This window comes from Neopsephotus bourkii, unplaced genomic scaffold, assembly GCF_033783945.1.
Source record: "Neopsephotus bourkii isolate Nb327-2 ecotype Australia unplaced genomic scaffold, CSIRO-AGI_Nbou_v1 NB_1350, whole genome shotgun sequence".
In the NCBI taxonomy this organism is placed as follows: domain Eukaryota; kingdom Metazoa; phylum Chordata; class Aves; order Psittaciformes; family Psittacidae; genus Neopsephotus; species Neopsephotus bourkii.
Window position 1 is genome coordinate 5,169,931 of NW_026901829.1, and position 24,590 is coordinate 5,194,520.

The 24,590-nt window shown below is 37.3% G+C and overlaps 1 protein-coding gene across 2 annotated transcripts in view; it reads left to right on the forward strand.

Moving 5' to 3' along the window:
• Nucleotides 1-24,590, forward strand: part of NCAM2 (neural cell adhesion molecule 2) — a 280,251-nt gene that overhangs the window by 97,496 nt on the left and 158,165 nt on the right. The gene's annotated exons all lie outside the window — the stretch shown is intronic.

Below are 24,590 nucleotides of genomic sequence, written 5' to 3' on the forward strand. Positions count from 1 at the left end.
GCAAGTGTATGAAAGGAGGCTTTGGCTAGGAAGACGGGCAGACTGACAAGGATGTTATATTCAATGAAAAAGGAAAAGGTTAAGAAAAAGGAATGAGAATGGAATACAGAGGAATTGTCTTATTTTTAGGTGGAAAAGGGAAGATTCTCTTTATCTTGCTAAAATATTATTGTTATCTGAACACAGAGTAACTAGCTGGCACCACTTTTCTATTAGTGACTACTAGAATCAGGAGTGCTGTTGGCTAATTTTTGTTGCAAATATTTTATTAAACCAAGTGAAGTATAGAGACGCAAAGTCATTCTTTAAGAGACATTTTGGGAGTAATCTCTCACATACACATAAACATTGTGGATAGATTTTCTTAGTTTCTGTTCTACTCTTTCTTGATATGAATAAAAATAAATAAATCCAGGACTGATGCTTAATCTATTTACGTCTATGATGAATTATCATCAAGAGTAGTAAAATTCATCTTCATGCAGGGGATCATCACTGGGCTACGAACGACTTAAGAGATAATTTAGTGCCCTAATCTTCTGCTGCAGTTAATGCATAACTGCATATGGGATTTCTGATAGAAGAGGAGGAGGAGAATAAATCCCTTTCACTTCTGAAAGAATGTTCATTACTGACTGGAAAGAAGGAAGGAAAAAAGGGAGAAGTAGAACAAAACCTAAACTAAGACACTGAAGATACTTTAATAATCAAAGGATTGGTGACTTATTTATTTAGTGACAAGTTTAAAGCAGTGGGGTTTGTTTCTAAGTCATCAAAGTGGTGGGCTTGGGGGATGAAAGAGAAAATAAGGAAGGAATTGGTTGGTTAGACTGTCCTTAGCTGTCATGATAATGTAAGCAATTACCACATGCCCTTTCCCTCTCTCCCATTTGTGGCACTGAATAATATTAGCTGTAATAGCTGCGTGTTTTAATGGTGGTGGAAAAAAAAAAAAAGACTTTTTTTTTAATCACCACATTATGTTAAATTCACAGGTGTTACAAAATTAATGTAGGTTGAAATGTAGCTGATTCACTATGTTTTTCTTGCTTGCTTTTAAGTTAATACCGGTAGGCATCTGTGGAGTTATTTCTGTGATTAAGGTGTTTTTCAAGCCTTGCCATTTACCTAAGTAATCATTCTGTTTTCAGTTGCTGGTAAATGCAACTATGTGAGAACAGGCAGATGAGACTACTGACCCATAACCATCTATTTTGCCAGTTTTTAAACTTCTGTTTCCAGTTAGGCTGTCCTAATCTTTGTATTTCTTAAGTTGCTGTGCACAGCTGAAGTCAAGTACATAATGGTCCAGTGGCTGATTGTAGGTTTGGTTATTGACTGTACTGGAATTTTCTTATGCCCAAGAAATTACTGAGCTCAGATCTATTTAGCATCCCTGATTGCCTTTCCAGAGGTAGCCAGGGTACTTTTTAGTGTTCAGTGATATTTGTAGGTTATGCAGGAATGAATGAGGCAGAAAAGAATTTGAAAAACTTACTCGTGCAGTCCTTAGAAGAAAATTTCTTTGGATGTATTATTGTTTTGCCCAAAATGAAACCTAACACCCTTGGTGAACTGAAGTAAATAAGCAAATGTGCTTGATTTTAAATTACACATCATGTTGTCCTCTCTACGTCTCATCCCAATGTTTATCTCATGCAAATCAAGCCATCGCAAAATCTGAGTTTTAAGAATTAAGATTTTTCAATGTGATGGAAACTGACAGCCATAAAATTTTCAACAGTGTACAGGCATTCATGCAGTTATCTTCTTGTCTTTGTAATAAATATGATCAAAGAAAATAAAGTTTCAAAATAAAGATTCAGTTTGTTATTTCTGGATGGTTTCTGAGCAACTGGTATTGAGAATTTGTAAGCCAAGGGAAATCCCTTTATGTCCATCCCTTTATGTCTCAGTAAATGTGACCTTCTTTCAGAGCTCGGTAACTGTACCAGAGAACTGAAGCTTTAAATGGTACATTTTGAAACTTGCTGTTCTTTTATTTGGAGGTTGTCCTCGTTTCAGCTACAACTTTTTTTGGGTGGGTTTTTTTTTTTTTGTTTGTTTTGGTTTGGTTTTTTTTGTATATGTGTGTCTTGTTGTGGGGTTTTTTTTTTGTTTTGTTTTGTTTTTGTTTATTTATTTTCTTTTTTTTCTTCCTAGTAGCTGGTGCAGAGCTGTGCTTTGGCTTTAGTCTGAGAACAATGCTGATAACACACCGATGGTTTAGTTGTTGCTTAGCAGCACTTACCCTGATCAAGCACTTATCTTGATGAGATCCTTTTCAGTCTCTCATGCTCTGCCAGTGAGGAGGGGCATAAGAAGCTGGGAGGGAACAGAGACAGGACACCTGACCCAAACTAGCTGAAGGGCTATTCCACACCACAGCACATCATGCCTGAATATTAACTGTGGGGAGTCACCTGGAAGGGCTAGATTGCTGCTTAGAGTAGCAACATATAGAAAATGTGCATAGCATTGAATAGCAGTGTCTGAATAAAGAACTGCAGTTCACAGGAAACCATCCAGTTACCATATGTTTTTAGGCTGGCCCAATTGTACCTAATTATCACTTCTATGTACTTTAACCTTTATGTGCATGTAAAAAATCTGAGCTTGGTAAAAGGTAAGTAAAACCCAACAGATCTTTTAGGAAAGAAAAGCCATGTTTTTTAATATACTTTTCTTCTTGCAAAATTACCCTGTAAATTAAACTCTTATACACACAGAGACACACACTGCAAGTTTGTTTTGTTATGTTTGTCAAGGTTAGCCAAGCTTGCCTCTTAAGTCTCTTCTATAAGAAGAGTCCTACTGAAGATAGCGGCTTTCTCAGGGAGAGAAAAGGGGAAGGTTTCTTTGTACGGCTTTAGGATAAGCAAATTACTTTCCTTAGTTTTATGCTTTTTTGGGACTGCTGTTGGAGAATGTATCAGCAGTCCCTATCAGGAAATAGTGATTGCTAGCACCAAGGTGGCTTTGGTTTTGTGCAAATGAAGAGTATTAGAGGTGGCACTGCTTTATCAGAATTCAGAAAATAGGATTGTCAGCTTAACCAGGATGAGTGGCCAGGAGCTGATTACCTGGAATGCATTTAATACCATTTAAATTCAATTTATAAAGAGCTGTGAAACCTTATGTTGGATTATAGGCACACTTATATGCTGACTTGGAAGGGTTCTTTAAAATACTCCATTAGTATTGTAGCCAGAATTAAAGCTGTAAAGAGAAACCTAAAGCTGTAGTAGCCATTTGGGGAACTTTTTTTTTTTTTTTTGGTAGTTATCACAAAGTGGAACCCTTGCGAAGGGGATGTCCAGGGTTCTACCTGACTGATGTTCTATCTTACTTAATAAATTGTCATAAATATTTTATATGCTACATGTCTGTAATGTGGCAGGGATCTGTAATGAAAATGAAACATTTTTGTCCTTTGCCTATGTGACTTCTAATGACAAAGCTTGTTGACCATTTTGGAAATGAGACACATTCTGAAATGTGGCTGTAACAAAGCTCCACATTTCTGAACAACATACTCTATCTACGTAAGCTAGGACTAACCCCATATACTGTTGTTTTTCCAATGTTGAGGCCCAGCAGAGCACTTTTTCTCATTGGCCTGCTGCTTGGGTCAAGAAGTAGTCTTTGATACTATGCAGTATCCCCATGGATGTCTTATACTCTGCTGTGTTATCTCTCTAGCAGATAATGCCATGAAGTGCCCCACAAGAACCAGCGCTTGTAAATGTGAGACTACTCCTGTTTGCCTGTAGAGGTCCTTATCTGCTTCTTCTTTCTGGATGAGTGGTCTGTAGCAGACACTAATTAGGATATCATCTTTGCCTGTTTTCTTTTTACTCCTAATCCATAAACTCTCAGTTGGCTCATCATTCATGTACACATAGAACTCCATGAATTCCAGCTGTTCTGTCTTAGTCTGTTAAGCATTCCTTAGCCCTACCTGATTATCAAAGACCTGAGTAAATATTGAGTATGTGAAATAATGTGTCAGGAAATACTGATGTATGTTGATATAAAATTTTTACTGAAAAGACCTCTTACTTTCTTTGACAAGTCAACACAAATTGGTATGTATATTTAGCTGCTAATCCAGAATACAAGAAATAAAACCAAAATACTTTCTGCAGTTCATAAAGATTTTGTAAGCTGTTAAGGGCTTGTTGGAGTTTGGGGAAAAGAGATAGAAGTTATACAGACTTGACTAATATATCTGGCAAGCCACAAAATCTAAAGGAAATACCAGCTTGCATTTTATGTATTTCTAACCTTTACATATGTGAGTCCAGAGAACAACCTTTACGCTGAATGGCTTTTTGCTTAAATTCCTGAAGTCTGAGTAGAATCATAGGATAAGGTCTGAAAAAGCTTTGCTATGCTAGAAGTGTTGCAAACACTTTTGTTGAAGTCACTTCTTTTCTGATCTAGATTGACAGAAAAAAAAAAGAAGTAGCTTTTGGTACCACATGTGAACAGCCTGGAGGGTGTGTTTTTTTTCTATTTTATTTTGCTTTTAGTGTGTGGTTTTGTGTGGGGTTTGGTTTTTTTTTTTTTTTTTTTATTATTATTTGTATTTATTTATTCAGAAGTCTTTGAAGTAGCCATATACATACATTGTTTTTCAAATTCTAGTTTAGAAGACTTCAAATCCCTGCAAATTAGACCAGTGGGTTTTCATGTTAGTAGGGTTGGCAGTTGCTGGTTAGAGTCTTTATTAGACCTGGACCAGGGAAATGAAAACTGATTTTCCTGTGCATGAGGAAGTGGTCAGTTCTGGGAGCTACTTAGTCAGTTAGAGAAGCACTTAGAAATGAAAATTAGGCTATTTATGTTGCTTTTTAAAGACACTTCACTGAAGGAAGAATGTTAGTGGCTTTCTGCATATCCTCCCATTCCCTATCTCCAGTACCTGAGGATATATTAGATGACTGCAAGTTCTTGCATCTGTGTTGCACACAAAAAGAGAACACCAGTGAGCTTAAGAACAGTCTAAAGAGGAGTGGTGCCATACAGAAAAAAGACATCACATAATGGGAAGATGGGATGAGACACATTCACATTCTTGCTAAAATCTATGGCTGCTGCAAGAGGCAGAGCATTGTTGCAGAAAATCAATTCTGCCTAATTATCTAAGAAGTAGTTTTAAATTGGCTCTGAATCAAAACCAAGGCCAAAGCCTGTTAGAATAGGAGGAAAGAGAGGTGAAAGGAGAACTCATGGTAAATTACTTAAACTGCTTTGGTCATTGGGTGCTAAAGATACATAAGCTCTATTCCTTGCTCTGTCTAAAAGTTCTTTTGAGCTCTTAGACAAGACGCTTTTCCTCTTTGTGCCTCAGTTTAAAGAGTAAAATGAGAGATTCTTATTCTACCTTTGTTTTAATCTTACTCTATATCATTCTTCACATGCATTCCCTGTACAGCTGACTGTACAGTTTATCTATGTAAAAAGTTCTGAGAGGGTCACTTACTATAAAGGGGGTGCAAATAATAATAACAATTTCAAAATGTTAATGGCTTCATGTTTTAAAACTATTATTCTCTTTTTGTAAAATTTTATGAAGGTAGAATAATGGGAGTAGAAGTCGATGGGTAGAGAGTAATATAACATTAGGTATGTTTCAGAAAGCATTACTTATTTCAACATTGTTGGTATAGTAAAATTTAGATTTATGACAGTTTGGTGGGAATTAAAAGTCTAATTGGATTTTTTTACTAGCTTTGTTAAGTGAGAGGGAGTTATAAAATTACTAAGTAGGCTGTATTCAGGTTGTCTACCTAAACCACAGTTCTCCAGCAGCAGCCCTAAACTCAACCTCACCTTTGATGTCCAAAACCAGCACGTTTTGGAGCAAAGAGTGCTTAACAGTTTTACTAGTCTTTTCTATTTATACCCAGAAACAGTCTGATTGCCTGTTCTGTTTCTTTTGTGATTTGCTGACTGAAAAGAAATGCCTAATCTCTGCCTAGCCTCTATTGAAGATTTATCAGAGAAATCACCATAATTCAGTCAGAGTACATTGGATTTAATGCAAGACTTGGTGCTTTCATTTCAGATATCCAGGTGATTGGGGGGTAGGGAGGAGACCTCTTTTAAAATGTGTTGATAATATAAGTATTTGTTCAGCCTGAAGAAATTTCATTTTTTGTCTCCTGTTTCCTGGTTACTGATTTGAGCTTAGACAGCTGGATATGTACTGGCTCAGGATGCTTCACAGACAGTTCAAGGATGGCTGTGTTACAGCCAAGAGTGAGGTAGGTAACCAAATGGAGTTAAATGAGAAGAGGCCTGCCTTTTTTCCCAGTGGTGGTTGTGTGTTCACATTCATTTTTATTAAGTGAAAAAATGCTTACATGGTCCTTTGAACAAGAACAGGGATAGTTGTCTTACTTCAGACGAGGAGTCAGACACCGAAAAAAGAGAATAATTTAGGTTGGAAAAGACCCTTAAGACCATCAGTTCCAACTGTTAACCTAACACTGCCAAGTCTACCACTAAACTATGTCCCCAAGCACGTTCATTGCATGTTAAAAGGAATAGTTACTTAATGAGACTGAAGTTTTGGGAACAGACAAGACCTTAATGGGGTGCATATGGATGTGGATGGTGCTCCATTGGTGTAAAACAGTTGAGTTGTTTCATCTGTTGAATTAGAACCTAATTAAGTTGCATGTCTGTCTAGAGTCTTATGTATTAATCAGATGTAGAAATTATTTAAGAGTGGGGTAAAAATGTTCTAAGTAATACTGGGGGAATTATCACAGTATCACAGTATGTTAGAGATTGGAAGGGACCTCAAAAGATCATCTGGTCCAATCCCCCTGCCAGAGCAGGAACACCTAGATAAGGTTACACAGGAACGTGTCCAGGCGGGTTTTGAATGTCTCCAGAGAAGTAGACTCCACAACCTCCCTGGGCAGCCTGTTCCAGTGTTCTGTCACCCTCACTGAGAAGAAGTTTCTTCTCAAGTTTAAGTGGACCTCTTGTGTTCCAGTTTGTACCCACTGCCCCTTGTCCTATCATTGTTTGCCACTGAGAAGAGCCTGGCTCCATCCTCGTGACACTCCCCCTTTATATATTTATATGCACTAATAAGGTCACCCCTCAATCTCCTCTTCTCCAAACTGTAGAGACCCAGCTCCCTCAGTCTTTCTGTGTGTTGTGTACTATGAGACTATGCAATGAGAACTGTATTTTTAAGACACTGTTCTATTAGATGCCATTAATAAAACTACTGTTATGGACCAAAGAAATAAACACATTTTTATTCCTAGTTGGTCCTGACTAGGTCTCATTTGGAGTACTATATTTATTCAGTATAGCAATTTAATATGACAAATTGAAGCCTTAATGACAGTCCAGAAAACTGAGGTTACAAGGAAGCCTACAAGTGTGGAACTGTATGCAGTTATTATAAAATAAAAAATAAAAAAAAACCAAAACAAAACAAACAAACAAAAAAAAACCAGAAAACTGATAGTGTAGAGAAAGGGGAAGATTTATAAATTGGGCAAGATCTGACAGCTGTTTGATAATAGAAGCGGATAAAACAGAGGATTCTGGAAAATAAGAGAGAAAATATTGTCAGAGAAACGCATTAAAATGCTCACTCTCTAGAATGAAAAAACATATTGTACGGCTGCTTTTGGTAGAGGAAGATGCTCTATTGAGGCAACCACTATCAAAGACTAATATATGAGCAGACTTTTTCTATTCATGTTTCATTAATGGCTTTATTAGTATAATTGCTCAAGCAATGCTGCATCATAAGGCTAGGCAGCTTTTTTGTGGTGTCAAATCAAATACGTATTATCCCATTTAAAATGGTTTATTGAGATGAAAATAAGAGTTCATATGGTTCTTAAGAGTGTTTCCATCAACTATACCAGTTGTCAGTGGCACTTTGAGGATAGTTAAAAGGTTCATGTTTACTGTGTCATGACTGTAGGTACTAAAGAGGTTCTGTCTGTTAGGGAAAACTGAAAACTTCAGGAAACATTTTGGGGTCACATACATACTTTATTGATTTTTAAAATATTGGTAGATAAGCAAAAATGTTGGCATTATCTAGTATTGGAGATAATTTATTGGTTAGTTAATACCACGCTTTTCAAGTTTCTTGCAATAATGATCCATTTGGGGAATGGTATCTGCTTTGTATGCAATAAACCATCTTCAGTTTGGCAACCTATTCATCTACTTAAATATGCATGGAAAAACATGTGAATCAGTACATTTAATGTCAAGTGTGTCTTTGAATGCTCTGTTTTTTGTAATGTTATGTGATTAGCCCTCTACTGGTGAACTGCTTCTTTAAAGACATAATGGATAAGGTGATGAACATCATTTAACTTAAGAAACACTTAATTCTTCCCCCTTGGCAGTGATTTTGCAGGCTAAGGGGAAGTGATTAATGTTAGAAGACTTCAGATTAAGCAAATAGAGACACTTCTGAGAATTGTGTGTGTTCTCTTTTAAAGTGAATGTTCAGTCAGTTGAAAGGCTTGCAAGGTTTAAATTGTTACGGTTTTGGGTGTTCTTTTGAAAAAGCTTTTGACACTGACAGTTACCCCTATTAAAATACTGTGGCCTTTTCTGGGAGGTTAGTCTTGGGTTTTAAATACGTCATCTGTTTGAACAGCTACAGTGTACTTTATGGTTGACATTACTATTGTCATGTTAGATTAATTGCTGACATTTTTCTAATTAAAATTAATTGGGCACCTGGATTAGCTGTCACCTTATTGCACTTTGGGGTATAAAAAGATCTTGGAAACTATATATATATAGAGGCAAGTGCTTTAATGAAGACAAATCAGGGGGCAGGGGGGGATCAAACCCAGATAAATCCAGAAAATGCAAATCTTCTGAGCATTTCAAAATAGATATTAAAGGAATGTCTAGATCTCCGAAGCATTTTTATAGTTTTCTGGCCAGAGGATTGGTCAAAACTAAATGTTACTTATGTGTAGGTATCTCTGTATTTGTACAGAAATAGTCACGCATAATGCTTTTCTATATGATGTTCTTTCAAATTCAAGATATTACAGAGAGAAGATACTTAGTGAAAGAAATGGCTCTGAAATGCATATGAGGTTTAAGTAAAATTATGCATCTATTTATATTTCATAAAAAACCCTAATAGAGTGGATTCATTTGTTAGCAAGAGCAAGCAAAATGGAAAAATCTTCCTAATCTAGAGGAGAGTCAAAAGATATGTTACATGTAAGAATGTCCAGGTTGCATGTTACAAGCAGTAAAGATGGTTATGAAATTAAGCATAATGTCTATATAAATAATCTTTTAAATTTTGTTTCTGCTCCAGATAGGAAAGCTGTAAGTGAACAAAAAGTAGTTTAAGTAGAAATCAAAGGTATATAAATAGAGATGCAATCACCTGTAACTGTCATTTGCATGTTTGCCAAGGAGGGAAACGGGGAGGAGCAAACAAAACATAATATATCGCTGTCCTTAACTGAATTCCTTGTGCCATACTTGATCTCATGGATATTCAAATATATACCAAGATGGATATTTCAGTAATATAAATGTCTAATAAGTTCCTGTTAAGTTACTGAGATTTTCTTCTCTTAGAAATTGTTACCCCTAAAATTGCTTACATTTGATCCACATTTTAAATCTTAATAGTGAATGTAAGTTCATAGGCTGCACAATCTGAGCAAAGCAGAATATCTGGTGACCTGAGATTGTTCATATGAAGTCTCGTCAGAAAATCAGGTAAATCTTGAAAAGCCAAATCGGGATGAGCAGGTATATTAACAAACTTGGACAAAGGGTCTGATGGAAGGCTTTGGTAAGGAGGTCAGGATGGTTCATGCAGTATCAAAAAAAAATTAATCATTTTTATTAGCAGCATGTAGCAAACATCATTCAACAACATTTGGGAGAAATGCATCGTTTAGCTTACAGATGCCAGTGTTGCAGTTCCTGTGGCAAAAGGGAGTGGTTTCTAGGTGTGGGGGGTGTCTGTCTTTTCAAGCCTGCAGCACAAAATTGCTTTTAGAAGCTTTGCTTGAGGGGTGCGTAAATGAATGTGTGTGTGTTTAATTGCTTGATAAGGTAGAAAACCTTTATAAGCAAGTGCACTCTTGATTTTTTTTATTTTTTTTTTGCTTGACTCTTCTTGACTTTTCTGCCCTTTTTTTTTTTTTTTATTATTATGGGGGTGGAGCAGTAGTAGACAAAAATCTGATAGACTTCTATGACAAGTTCTACTCCATGCAGCTAGTGCACCTCTATGATTAAGGACTTTATGAAGAGCTGTGTTCTTGAAGCAATAACCCTTGACATCTTTCATCATGTATAACCTGTAGAAAAGAGTAGAGACAGATTGATAGCTTGTGTTTGGGTGAACTAGTGATGTATTAAAACTACTAATAACTATAAAATTGCTTTGGGAAAGGTAATTCTGTGATGTTTTAGAGATTAGATCATTACAATTTGAACATAAGAATAGACATCTTGAATTTTTTTACAAGATGAAATAGATTTATGAATGCCAGGGTACCAAGAAGTCCTTAACTTGAAATGCATCTGAATTATTAGTGCTTATGGTTTTGTTAGCCTACCTTTGAAGTTATTAAAGAGTTGGATGATCATAGAATCATAGAATACCAGGTTGGTAGGGACCTCAGGGATCATCATTATTTTAGAAATTAATTTAATTTGAGCTATCATTGCAAATATTGTTAACAAACTAAGAAACTGCTTTGGAATGGTTTTGAAGTCTCACTTCTGGACTATCCCATGTAATTCTCTATAGACCAAGAACTAAAGACCCAGTAATTGAACATTTAAGCACTGGAACTAAACTAATTAAACCAGCTTTAAAAATACTTAATGATTATATATTTCATTTAAAAAATGTGAATATTGTTGAAAATGCTGTAAGCATTTGGAAGTGTCTTAATGGTGTGATAACTTAAGGTAGAGTTTATTTAATGGAATACTTGCTACAGAAAAGTTCTTAGCCCTGTGTAAAGTGTAAGTATATGAATCATTTTGATGGATATGTCACTATTTGTCACATATTTGATTCCTTAGTTGCAAATTGGACCAAGACATGATTTTCAAGATCAAGAGACATTAAAGTAGGAGAAAGCACCTTCAGAAGAAAAAATGTGGCTATTCATATGCACCAAAAGCACAGATGATTAAAAAATATGAATAATAACTTTTATCTCTTTTTTTATTTAAATGAACTTTTTTGTCTTTCATTGAATTGCAATATGGTTGATAATGTCTTGACTGTGACTGCAGATAGGTAAGTTAAAACTATTTTTGTCTACTCTGATACAAATATTTGGTTGGATGTGAAGAATTAATAATTTTTGAATTCAGTACGAATTTTTAAGGCTGCTTACTGAGAATTGCATGATTTCTTTCTAATTAGAAGTTCAATACAGGTTTGTGTTTTCCTTGCACAGCAGACAGGCCAGGATGATCCCATCATTTCTATTCCTTAGAAGCTCTTGTTTGGATTGAAAAATGTTACCTTCATATTCATTGTCATACAAAAAAGCTGCTTGGATTCAGGTTTTGTGTTGTCACTGTTATTGTTCAAATCCTCATAATCTGTTATATTTACTGTGATTCTTTTTTCACCCACCTCTCACTGTAGAGGCAAAAAGAAAAAACCTAAAAATACAAAAAAAAACCAAACCAAAAAAACAACAACAAAAACAAACCTCTAGTGGGTAAATTCTAAATGCTACAGCAGAAGTTCTTTTTTGCACTGAAGAAGTTAATATGCAATAAAAACATAATGTGCTGATTTGTCCTTAGCTAGTCTCTTGGAATTAATAAGTAGAATCTCCCATAACTCCTTTTTTTAAAAATTGATTTAATAATTTCCTCTACTTTGCCAGCCAAGTTTATTTCCAGAGCAGCTTTTCTGCTGTTCCTGTTTTTAATTAAGAGGACCATAGATGTGAACTGCTTTTGGGTTTTGGTACCAATGCATTCACCATATAATTCACAAATACATATTCTCTAGAAACTGAGTGCTGTCTTTTTAGAGGAAATGCAAAGCAGTTTATTAATGACTGTTGGTTTTCACTGCTGCAGCCTCAATAGAAAGAGTTCATTTTTCTTTCTTTGAGAGATAAACTGTGACACTCAACATACTTATTTTGATAAAAAAAAGGTTTCCAATAAATGAGATGAACTCATAACACTAATCAGTGCATCAGAATTCCTACAACACTAAACTATGCATCATCTTCAAATAACTTACTTTGTGATTAGTCAGATTACATTATTCTGCTTTTTCTCCACTTTACTGCAGAGTAAAATGATGCCAAATGCTTATTTAACAATACATCCTTGCTTCCTCTTTTCCTAATTATTGAATTACTTTCTGGCAGAACAGATTTTTTTTGTGAAGTTCTGATGACAAAAAGAAGCATTAGCATACTTCCCAAATCTACGACTCAGTGTTCAAGGTCTTATTTTTCCACAGCTTGAAACAATGCCATTCATTAGCAATTTATTAGAGCCTACCACGTACAGCCAAAAAAAAAAAAAAAAAAAGAAAGAAAGAAAGAAAAGGAAAAGAAAGGCAAAACTGTTCAGGCCCTTAGGACAGATAATTTATCAATTATCTTCACAAGTCTAAATCCAAGGAAAATATGCTATGAAAGCTCTCAACTGCTTTTTCTAGTGATAGATAATTTCTGTCCAAAGTACTTTTTCTTGTTTTTAATGCAGGGTACAGGGTATTTAAACTACTCTAAGCACACATGGTGGTATTAATTCAGTTGGTTTTGGACATATTTATCTCGACTCTTCTTATCAGCAGTGAAGGGAAGTACTTCGAGAAACTCAACTGATTTATTATTCTGAAGTACATGCTTTCCTTAGAATGGAAGAGATTTGTACTGATGAATTTAGTCATTATAAGGACAAGGCATTAAATTCTTGCTCTTAGTGACAAATCAAGTTGCTCTTAGTCTTATATTTAGAAACCACAGATAATCTAAATTATGTGCCTTGAATTTTGTTCCAGTAACTCCTACTGTCAGGATCTTTTCTGATCTGACTGTAATAAGGAGTTTCTCTGTCCGAGACCCTGGACATCTGAGTTTCTACAGCCCTTAACTCTATATGTAGATTTGACAGTAGTGTAATATAAAGTGCCATTTTATTGCCATCTATTTTAAAGTTACTCCTTCAAGTTGTTACTCGCAATATAGCAATTTAAATAATTCTGTAGTAGTTCAACGTAAGATTTGATTTTAGTTTATTGATGTCTTCTTTCCAAAAAGATGCAAAATGTTGGGTTGCATTTGAAACTAAAGAGAGGCCAATAGTGACACTTCTAATGACCCTTCTGTGGAATGAAGAATTTTATTAGGAGACACTACCTGTTAACAATATGATTGCCTTTTCAACAATAACACTGTACATGTTAGCCTCTGGCCATTAGTTTTTAATTGTGGTGAACTTGATGAAGGCAGTCTTGCTAAGATTTACCCAATTTCTGCCTTAAGCTATTAAGAGATGAAATATGGATGCCATAAAAATTGTTTAAAATAAAAGATGCGGTCTGGTCAAATTATTGACTCCACCTATAATTTCCCCTTTCAAAAAACATACATCAACTGAAGTGTTGTTTTTGTTTTGTTTTATTTTGGTTTTTTTTCCGTTTGTTTATACATATATTTAGGTACATTTTAGTCTGAGATTTTTAGAGAACACATCAAAATATATATTTTTTTCCCTATCTTATAACCCCTCTTGCCTGTTGCTGTTTACTGGCAAATCTATTTCTTCAGTCTTGAAATCTAAAGTATTCTTAGATCTTTCTTTTGCACTGTTGGATTTTGAAGTATCCTATTTCAGTCAGAGGTTTGTGGAGCACTTAGGAAGCCTAGTGAAGCAGACAAAAGTGAGTTGTCACATTTTTGGCCAATAACTTGTCTATGTGAAAGAACGCAGTTGCTGATACCTGTTGCTGCCCATCATAAATGTCATCTGTATATGACTGTCACTCTAGTAAGTCTGAATGTGACAGTCAGAAAACTCCAAGTCAAACCTTCTTTCCTTTGAAGTGATGTGATGTACATATTGGGATATATGAAAGATGCAGGAGATGGAAAATATGAGCAAACTTTTGCCATTTCTTAATTTTATTTCTGCATGTGATGCGAAAGGTTAACCAATGTATGGGGAAGTAGCTCAAGTTGCTTGCTTAAGTGTTATTGCTTGCTCATGCTTATCGTACTTGCAGTGTACAAGGGGGTAGATCAAGCCACTTGCTTGACAATATTACTGCTCGTTCATACTTATCGTATATGTATAACTTTAGAGGATAAATGTAAAGGGGAAACAACGCTGAGGTGTGCATGCCTTTGGAGGAGCTGTCCCCCATGCGCCTCAGCGCTGAATAAAGCATACCTCCTTTACAACTTTAACAAGTTGTGGAGTCTATCTGCGTATCACACGAGTCATTAGTCTAAAGTTTAGTGGTATTTATGTTTATTTAGTTTTTCCTGAATATACCACGCAGACTTTTATGAACTCGGTTTTAAGTATTTGAACTTGAAATGTTTTGACTTTTCCTTTTAAATGCAAAGGGTTCATCTGCCCTGCTCACTGGGACTTTGAAATAACCTTGAAAAATAACAACTGAATAACATTATTCAGTTTTGCTTTCAAATCAAAGTAACAAACATCTCTTGTTAAGTGGCTTTGGTTTTTCTTATGATTTAAAAACATAATTACTATTTTTAAAAAAGGAAAACCAACATTGTCCGGTTTTGTTGTGGTTTAACCCCAACCAGACAGACAGCTTGTTAACCACTCCCCCCCTTCTTGCCCTCCCCCTGCTTTCAGAGGGACGGAGAGGAGAATCAGAAAGAAATGCAACTCCCATGGGTTGAGATAAGAACAGTTTAGTAACTAAGGTATAACACAAATCACTACTGCTACCACCAATAATAGTAATGATAAAGGAAATAACAAGGGAAGAGAATACAACACCCCATCACCAGGCGACCGATAACTTGCTCCCCCCAGCCTGACCAAGCACCGACCGATACCTCCTCCAACCCTGCAGTCCACCTAGCCCTTCCGGGCCACTCCCAGTTACATCCTGGGCATGACGTGCTGTGGTATGGAATACCTCTTTGGTCAGTTTGGGTCAGGTGTCCTGTCTCTGCTTCCTCCTGGCCTCCCCTCCTCCCTGGCAGAGCATGAGGCTCACAAAGTCCTTGGCCAAACCAAAACATCATTTTTATCAGCCCTGTTCACAGCCCGAAAGCCAAAACACAGCACTGCACCAGCTACTAAGAAGGAGAAAAAAATGACTGCTGCTGCTAAACCCAGGACATTATCCACCCCTTATTCCATACCATTCACATCATGCTCAGATCCTACATTTTCAATATACCATCACTCTGATCTAAGTGCACTCTTATTTTAGTCCATGGACCAGTCCCTATAAAGCTGCTGAGTCAATCTGGTCCATTATGTCATGCTCCATCTCTTGTAATAAGTCTTCTAGAGCAGGAGAGGCTGCATGCAGTGTTCACACTTGTGAATAACCTGGGCAATAGTGTTCATTGCTAAGTCCACCCCTCGATCATGAGTCCATCTCGATGTTGCATCTCTGCTCTGATGGCCTTAAGGGTCATGGGCCCAGCAGGCTCAAAATAATTCACTGTCCTTCCATCTCCAATGCTTCCAAAGCACTGGAGGGGCCCAGTGGACTCGATACTTGCCCATACTGTCCCACATGCCCTGCCACTCATGGCTGTCCATCCTTGGGGGAAACCTCTTGGTCCTTCCATATCGTCGTCTAACCCCACACAAGACCCAAACCTGACTCTGCTTAACTTTTGAGATCAGACACAATGGTGGTGGGTAAAACACACTCTGTGTGTGTGCCAGCATGCTGATCCCCATCACAATCAGCAGGCAGGTCCCAAGGATACCCAAAGGCCATCCAAAACCTTCAGAACTCTCAAACGATGCTGCTGTACTTGTCACTGGGGCTGGTGCAGCTGCTGTGCTTGCCGGCTCTCCCACCACCAGCTTCTCTTTTCCTGAGTCCAGCTCCTCCTCCTCCTCTGCCCTGCTGGGAAATGCTGCGGGGTCTCCTGCGGCCTCCTGGGGCTCGGCGGGCGGCTTCCGGGGAATGCTCTCGGCCGTCGCGGGGCTGGGCTACTCCGCGGGGCTCGGCTCCTCCGCCGCCTTCTCCCGTTGCTCGGCAGCCGACTCCTCCCCCTCCTCGACCGCCCCGACCTCCTCCACCGGCAGCCGTCCCCTCGCGGCCTCCGGCCCCGCTCCCGCTTGGTCCCCGGGGCCGCTCTCCCGGACCGCTTCAGCAACTGCCTGCTCCCGGGGCCGCCCCCCCTCGGCTTCCCAGAGCCTCACGCAGACGGAGGCGAGGGCGAGGGCCAGGACGGTGAGGAGCAGCCGGACGGCCAGGGACCAGTCCACGGCCACGTCCGTCCCGTCCTGCTGCTGGAGCCATTCCGTATTACAAGTCATTGCCATAAAGTACAGTGAGACAGGAACCTTAGCCCAAGCCCCACGCTTGATAAACACTAACACAGCAAATACCGGCTCTAAGTAAGTTACAACATTCTGAAGCTGTGAGATCAAGAGGAACAACTCTGAGAGCCAATAAATCAGCATTGTGACGGTCAGATCTGTCGTTATCTCAACCCCTTGTGCCCCACGTTGGGCGCCAAAAAAGAACTGTCGTGGTTTAACCCCAACCAGGCAGACAGCTTGTTACCCACTCCCCCCCTTCTTGCCCTCCCCCTACTTTCAGAGGGACGGAGAGGAGAATCCGAAAGACTGCAACTCCCACGGGTTGAGATAAGAACAGTTTAGTAACTAAGGTATAACACAAATCACTACTGCTACCACCAATAATAGTAATGATAAAGGAAATAACAAGGGAAGAGAATACAACACCCCATCACCAGGCGACCGATAACTTGCGCCCCCCAGCCTGACCAAGCACGGACCGATACCTCCTCCAACCCTGCAGTCCACCTAGCCCCTCCGGCTAACTCCCAGTTACCTCCAGGGCATAACATGCTGTGTTATGGAATACCTCTTTGGTCAATTTGGGTCAGGTGTCCTGTCTCTGCTTCCTCCTGGCCTCCCCTCCTCCCTGGCAGAGCATGAGGCTCACAAAGTCCTTGGCCAAACCAAAACATCATTTTTATCAGCTCTGTTCCCAGCCCGAAAGTCAAAACACAGCACTGCACCAGCTACTAAGAAGGAGAAAAAAATGACTGCTGCTGCTAAACCCAGGACAAGTTTACATAGTTTCAGTGATTTAAGTTCTTCTGGAACTCACCATGGCATTTTCCACAACAAGAATGAAAATGTAATGCTTCACAGTATGTCTGAAAGCCATGGGGGCAGGGGGATGGCAGTTTTGCAAAATAAAAGTTTATTTAAAACAGGCTATTGGAGCCTACTCTGGAGTATCTATTTTTAATGTGTAATAATCCTATTAGCAACATCTGTTTCTTATGTCATACACAGTATGATGTAACAGAAATGCCTGAGGCTTTCTGCTTCCAGAAATTTAATTTTCATGTAGCCTCAAAAGATCCATCCATCATCATGACATTAAATTCAGATCACTTTTTTAAAGCTGAAGCCTCACTGTCTTATGTCCTTGTAATCTCTTAGATTGCCTGTTACTTGTGTCCTAGTTATGAAACTTGCATGAGGGTTGAGGAAGGGAGAGAACAGGATGCAGCAGAGTAAATGTGAATGAGCAGCTCAGCAGCTAACAGTTTAGGAAGAAACTGTTCATCTCTTACCTCCTATCTCTTCTGCTGCTGGAGATACGGTGTCCATTACAGCAGTACAAGGGTTTATAGTGGCACAGTATATGCGCACAGAAATACGTATGCATATTATTTATGTACAAAGGCTATATTCCCTATTCCCAGAATTAACCTTATCTAATATATGGCTTTTGAAAGCAGGGGAACACCCCCCCCCTGGAAAAAAAAAAACAAAAAAAAACAAAAAAACAAACACAGATCTGCACCTGACCTAATTTAACTTGGTTTATTCTTGTTTATTCTGGACCTCATTTATCTTGGTTTTGGGACCAGGGCTTGCTCTGATTTAGCCAGGCATCTTTCTTGCTTATGCTGCAGTATTATTCTGCATCTGTCAGACATTTCTTCTGGTTGTTCAGTGGGTCTATTCTGGTGGTCCCAGGCACACATCTCACATTTCCTGCTGGATTATTTTGTTTTACAAAACAGCTTTCTTGCTTTCCCTACATCCTTAGTTCTTACCTTCCAGAGTTTACTACTTGTATAGGTTTTCCCATACCCAGTTTGAAGAAATGTCTTAGTCTATGTAGATTAAGACATTGGTCCAAGTTAAGAGGGCCACAGAGGTTTCTGCTCATGAAGGATCTCTGCAGGAAAAAAAAAAAAAAAAAAAAAAAAAAGAGTAAATTCTATACATTTACTTTTTAAGATGGACAATATGACCCATAATAATCATGCAGTTTAAGTTGTTCATTACGATGTTTACTTTGACACACAAATAAAGAAGATATTTATTTCACAAAATAAGCCCATAATTGTGGATCTTTTACCTATGAAGATAGAAGGTGACATATGCAGCTGTAGGGTTAACCATAGTCTTGTTGATATAATTGTTACTTCTTTGGATTAAGTGGAATAATTCAAATCAAAGAACAGTTTAACATTATAGTGTTCTATTTCACATGAAGTCAATGGTGCCTTTGCTGCTTTTACTTCTTTTTTAATGTGTCTGAATTGACTCTTTCTAAATGGTGAACTTTAAATAAAGGCAGCTTTGCTTTTCTGCACCCCAGGAAGATTAACGCTTGGAATATGTTTTCCCATTGCTGTACATTGTATTCTTCTTTGTATACCTCACTTTTTCAGCATCCTAGTTAATTTTAATAATCTGATGATATAGATTAATCCTCAGTTGAGAGGAGTCTTTGTTGAAAGTCTGTCCTAGGAGAGAAGCATTGTCTGTGACAACAAAAAAAGCTTTTCAAAAATTCATATGGTCTGAAAGCCAGTAGAAGAATTGCATGAGAAACTACTAAATATTTTTGGAGAGATGTGCTTGCAGTATAGTAAAGTTCCATTATAAATTCAAATATAATGCATTTTCTTTTTAGAATATTTAATTCTGTTCATTTTAAAACCATTTCTTCTGTCTGTTACATTTGTAACAGCCAAACACTTCTTGTCATGTTAGAATGAGGATTAGGGATTACAGACTTACAAATGAGTCCATGAGATTCTCAAGAATAAAAATCTATGAAAGCAAATGACAGTGGGATTTTTCTACTTGTGCACAACTTAATCAGGCTTTTTAGAAAGGGGTGGATTTTTCTGAAGCCTTTAAACTGAGATGAGATTTTTCTTTCTGCGAAGCTCAGTTGCAATGATGAGATTGAAGCAGGAGGCATGAATATAGGTCCTCAGCTATCTAAAGAACTATGTTTGATCACCAGAATAGTCCTAAAACCCATGACGCCATCCGTCGTGAGCTTGTGTCATTCCAGAGATGTCCAGTGAGAGGATTTCCAAATCCAACAGTTTCTGCAGACACTTCTCCAGTGCTGGGACACAGATGCCTGCTTGATCTCAGACACAGGAGCTTTCAGGGCATTAGATTGTGGTGTCTTAGATTTAGATTCCTCTTTACTGGTCTCAAGTTCTAACATTAATAAAATAGCAACTATGGAAATATAATTATATCGATGTGTTTTAGATTTTCTTCTTGGAAAAAAACTTTTCCTTCTCCTAGCTGGACATGTAACTGTGGCTTTGCAGGCACTTGGTGTTTGTGCATGATTCTATGGCTGGGAGGGAGCATGTGTGTGCAAGTCTGAGCCAATCTATTTGAGTGTAGGCCAAAGTAGACTAAACTGTAGGATTATCCAACTGTTTTCATGATGCAATGTTTTGGCCTTCATTTCATACTGTTGGAAAGATGGATCATGTTTATGTTCTGAAAGAGATGAAACTGTAGGAAATTGTATTCAACAGAAGAATTAATGTAATGGAAATGAAATTGGCAGATATGTGAAAGCAATCCATTGACATACAGTATGTTTTATTTACATTATGCATATGTTTAAAATCAGGAGACTTGAGCAGACATCTTGAAATATTCTTCAAGCAGCATTAAAGACAAGAGCAAATATTTGCAAATATGATCAAATTATGCAGCTATCAAATACAATTTTCTGTAATTAGTGGTTAAGCAGAAGTTGTTGACTTTGTAATTACATGACAATTCTAAAGGAAGTTCACCTTCAATTAGTCTTAGTAAATACCTCCAATGCACTCAGAATTGAAATGCAACACAGTTGTACTTTGACTCATTGACTGTAAGGCTAGCTATGCTACAGAAGGAAGTATACAAGGAGGCAGAATTTTCTGCCTGTGAGACATCCATATATTGCAAAAGGTCTTACTTAACCATTACCTAGAATTTTGTCCTACCAGAACTGGAGCAGTGACTCATTGACTGTCTCTGAGATATTCAGCACTAAGGGGAAAAGGTATTAAAGAAAGATGAAAGGTATTAATTGAAATGTGGAACTCAGGACGAATATAGATACTTATTAAAGTCTGGAGGGAGACGAGTGATGTGCAAAGTAAAAAAATACATTGACCAGAAAAATAATTTGAAGGAAATAAATAGCAGGAAATAAAAAGTATTTGCTTTACAAGGTGTGGCATTTTGAAACAAAACAAACGAGGAAAGATAAAAAAAAAAGATATATAAAACTCAGTGTTGCTCTGAGAGTAGATACCAGTAAACTGAAGTATGGAAAAAGCCTACAAGGAATAGATCCTGTGACAGGGTGACTGAATCTCAGTAGTTTTTGTACATGAAATGGAAGAAAGAAATACTGAAACAATAATAATTAATAATAATAATAATAAGTAAGATGGATAGAAAAATATCCTAAATATTCTGTAGGAGAGCTAGAGGTCTCTGCGTCAGTAAGAATAAAATCATCAGCAGACCATATGCGAAGAATATTTTAGATCATTACAAAACAAACTGAATGGAATGCTAAGAAATATACTGAGACATATGCACTGCTGGGTATGTGGAAATTCTTCCTTTTTTTTTTTTTCCTATGAACTGGAAGACTCATCTGTCAAGAGAAAAATGGGGACCAAAGCCATTTTGCTAGTTGCCCAAATGGCAAATGAATTTTCCAAACTTGAAGAAATTAAGCTAGAGCAACTGTAAATGACTAGTGAATAATTTTCTTATGCATGGCATAGCTGAAGTATACTGGCCTACAGAAACACTGTTCTGTATTAATTTGATTAGTTTTTTGAAAAATAAGTTACATAATTTATGCTAGTTTTAAAAGTGCAGTTAATATTACTTTTTATTTATTAGTGATTTATTGGCTGGAGACATTCATGCATTATACATAGCCGAGTTTGAGAAGCTGTTAGATATGTTATATAACTACTAATAAGAAATTTTGTTTCCGTTTTATATGAGTGGAAAAATGAAATTTTGAAAGAATACGTAATTTGTGAGGAAATGTAGTTGTATGATAGAATCATACAGGTATAATTTAAAGTTTTTCTTTAATTCTTTGCTGTTGAATGGGTGTCCACCACTGCATATGTCACAGGATAATTGTATTATGTGAAATTAATTAATCTGAAGATATCCAAGAAAGGTAAGCAAGAAGAATGTATGACTTTGTACAGTGTGAACTTGGACTTCTGATTCACTTACCTTCGATACAGGCTGCAAAACAAACCTTGTATGCGTGCTTAACTCTAAATTCCCTTTTAACTTTCATTAATGGGCAAAACCAGCTCAACTGAGTAGATTACTTTCTTCCTATGATTTGACTGTTGAGTTATAAAATTTGTGTTATTAATTAAAATGGCCAAGTCCAGTTGTCCACAGTAATTCAGTGGAGTCAGCATATGTGTAAGTACATTTGTCTCAGAAGCTTCTACTTATTGTTGATTTTATTAATTGGAAGCTTTTTAGTACGAGGAAACCCCAGAACTATGGTCAGAAATATAGACTTAAATATACAAAGAGAGAGTGTCTTTGGTTAAGATCTGCGTTGTTCACCTGATAGCATTTTAATCCATGCATGTATGTAACAAAGTGAAACACTGAGAAAGTGGGGAGGGAAAGAAGACAGAAGGATGGGAAAAAAAAAACACAGAAGTTCAAGCTGTGGCTCATGAAGGTGAAAAAGAAGGAAGGGAACATGCCCGATCAACTATAGAAGGTCAGTTAAAAACCAAACCACCAAACAAAACTCACATGCAAAACCAACCAACTGAAGTAGCTGGCATAGTGGAAGGGTTTACATCAGGAGAGAGTCCAAGTAAGAGGATTTCGTACGTGTAGGCAAAAGGTAGATTTGCTCAGTTAGGAGAATGCCAGTATCAGAAAAAGAGAGACAACTGTAATTATGAAATTCAGGATGATGCAGCCTTTCTCTTCCCAGTAATGGGAGCGGGAGGAATGAACTGAGGAGTAAGCCAGACCCACTGGATGCTTTACTCAAAGTGGACATAGAAGTGGGAAATGTCCTTGAGAAAAGGAGCTCTACTGTGCCATTGTGAGCTATTTTTTTCAATATAGGATCAAAAGATTCTCCTAAGAACGCAGATGTTTTGGAACCCAGAAATTAAATGATGTGATCAAGATACATTTAAATGATATTACAACTTCAGTAGTTGAAACCTCTATCTAGTTTTAAGTATTACTGACGTGGAAGTAGGGTCTTCTGGAAAACACTATTTTTCTGTTCAATGAATGTCTTCCTGCTGTCCACAACACTGTGTTACTATGCTTATGTGGCTGCTTTTATGACTTGATAATTTAAAATCATTAAGTCATGCAATTTTAGCATGATTCTTGAGATATTCTCTGTCTGTTTTAAGGTGTATTTTTTCCATGATCATTCATTGTTAAGAGTTTTTCACATGATGCACATTGTCATAATGTCATTTTTTATCCTCATGTTAGGAGGGGAAATGTATTACTCATTTGTAATAAGAAGGCTGGCTTAGGTTCTTTTGGAAAGGTAAATAAAACAGACTTTTTTAATGCTGGTCAGACTTCCAGAACAATAACACATTTTATGTATATTGGTCCCTGGTAGTCTAATTGAAACTGTGATTAAACTGCATTTTCTTTTAATTAAAAGCCTGGTGGGGCACCAACTGCCACAAGGATTTCCTAAATAGCAGGAAAATTGAGGAACATTCGATTTTGAATACCTTCTCACCTTACTAGCCTTTCTACTTGTTCCTCTCTATATAGCCTTTGGCAACAGAAGAGGCAGTCAGATTTCTTCCTGTTCTCAATTCAACCATAACATTAATGTGAATTCTTGCAGTAGCGAATGTACTGAATGAGCTGTTGAAGATTTCCCCCGAACCACAAAGTTTTTCTTATTGTTCCAGGTTGCTCTGTATGTGATGGGGTGACAGGTTGTTTGGAGTTGTGAGAGCATTTTAAAACCAAAGCTTGTTACTACATGTGAAGAAAAGAGTTCTTGTTTTCTTTTTATGTGTTGCGTTGTACCTCTTTGATCCTCATAGTGCTTCCTGTTACTGTCAATGGTAAGAGATGTAGTAGCATCCTAAAAATAGGGCACATTTATGAACATGTACGTGTAGGGAATCCAAAGTTCTGCCTTCCTGGCCGTGGCAAAAATGTGTAGTACTAATAATCACCAGCTGCAAGTGACCATAGAACAAAATACTTGTAATAAAAATCAAGTGAGATGATATTGCTTCCACTTAATGAAAGTTAGAATTACATTCTGCAATTGGATGAAGAATTTAGGTGGGGATGAAATGAAGGAGAGGGAGGAGGACTATGTTCTAATACTCTGAAAGACAATTCTACTAAATTTTCAAGTTGATTTGTCTTGAAAACAGCTGAACACTTCACTTGTGCTATGCTCCATAGCAGAAGAGTTCTTAAAGCTTTACTGAGATGAGTATGAATTATTCACTTTCTGTGAGAATGAACTAGAACTAGCCCAGTGATTCTGCAGTATGAAAGAATATCCAATAGCCTTGCTGTGCAGTGTACTGCTGTTCTTCTGTCAGCATGATGCATTTCAAAATTTTCCATTCCTACCAGCAAAATGTCACTGTGACTGCAGATTTTATTCCAGACTATTTCTCTAGGTTGTCATAACCACAGGTTTCCACTATTCCCATTATTATTTGTCCATGATTTTTCTTCTACTTAGAAAATTCATCCTCACAGTGAACATCTGGTTTAAGGTCTTAAACAAGCTTCCTTACAGCAATTCATTACTGACTTAAGTGACAAGACCAAAAAAAAATACTGTCATGTACAATTTTCCAAAGATAGGAAGTTAATGGATTATTGCTTTCCTACACAGAGCATTAGTACTTTACATTTTATAATGGCTAAAGTGAACTGAACTGAAACGACATTGATAAAAGTTACATATTCTGAATGAGAGGAAAATATTTTTAAATACATTTACTTTATAAGCTATGTATGTTGAAGCTTTGCAA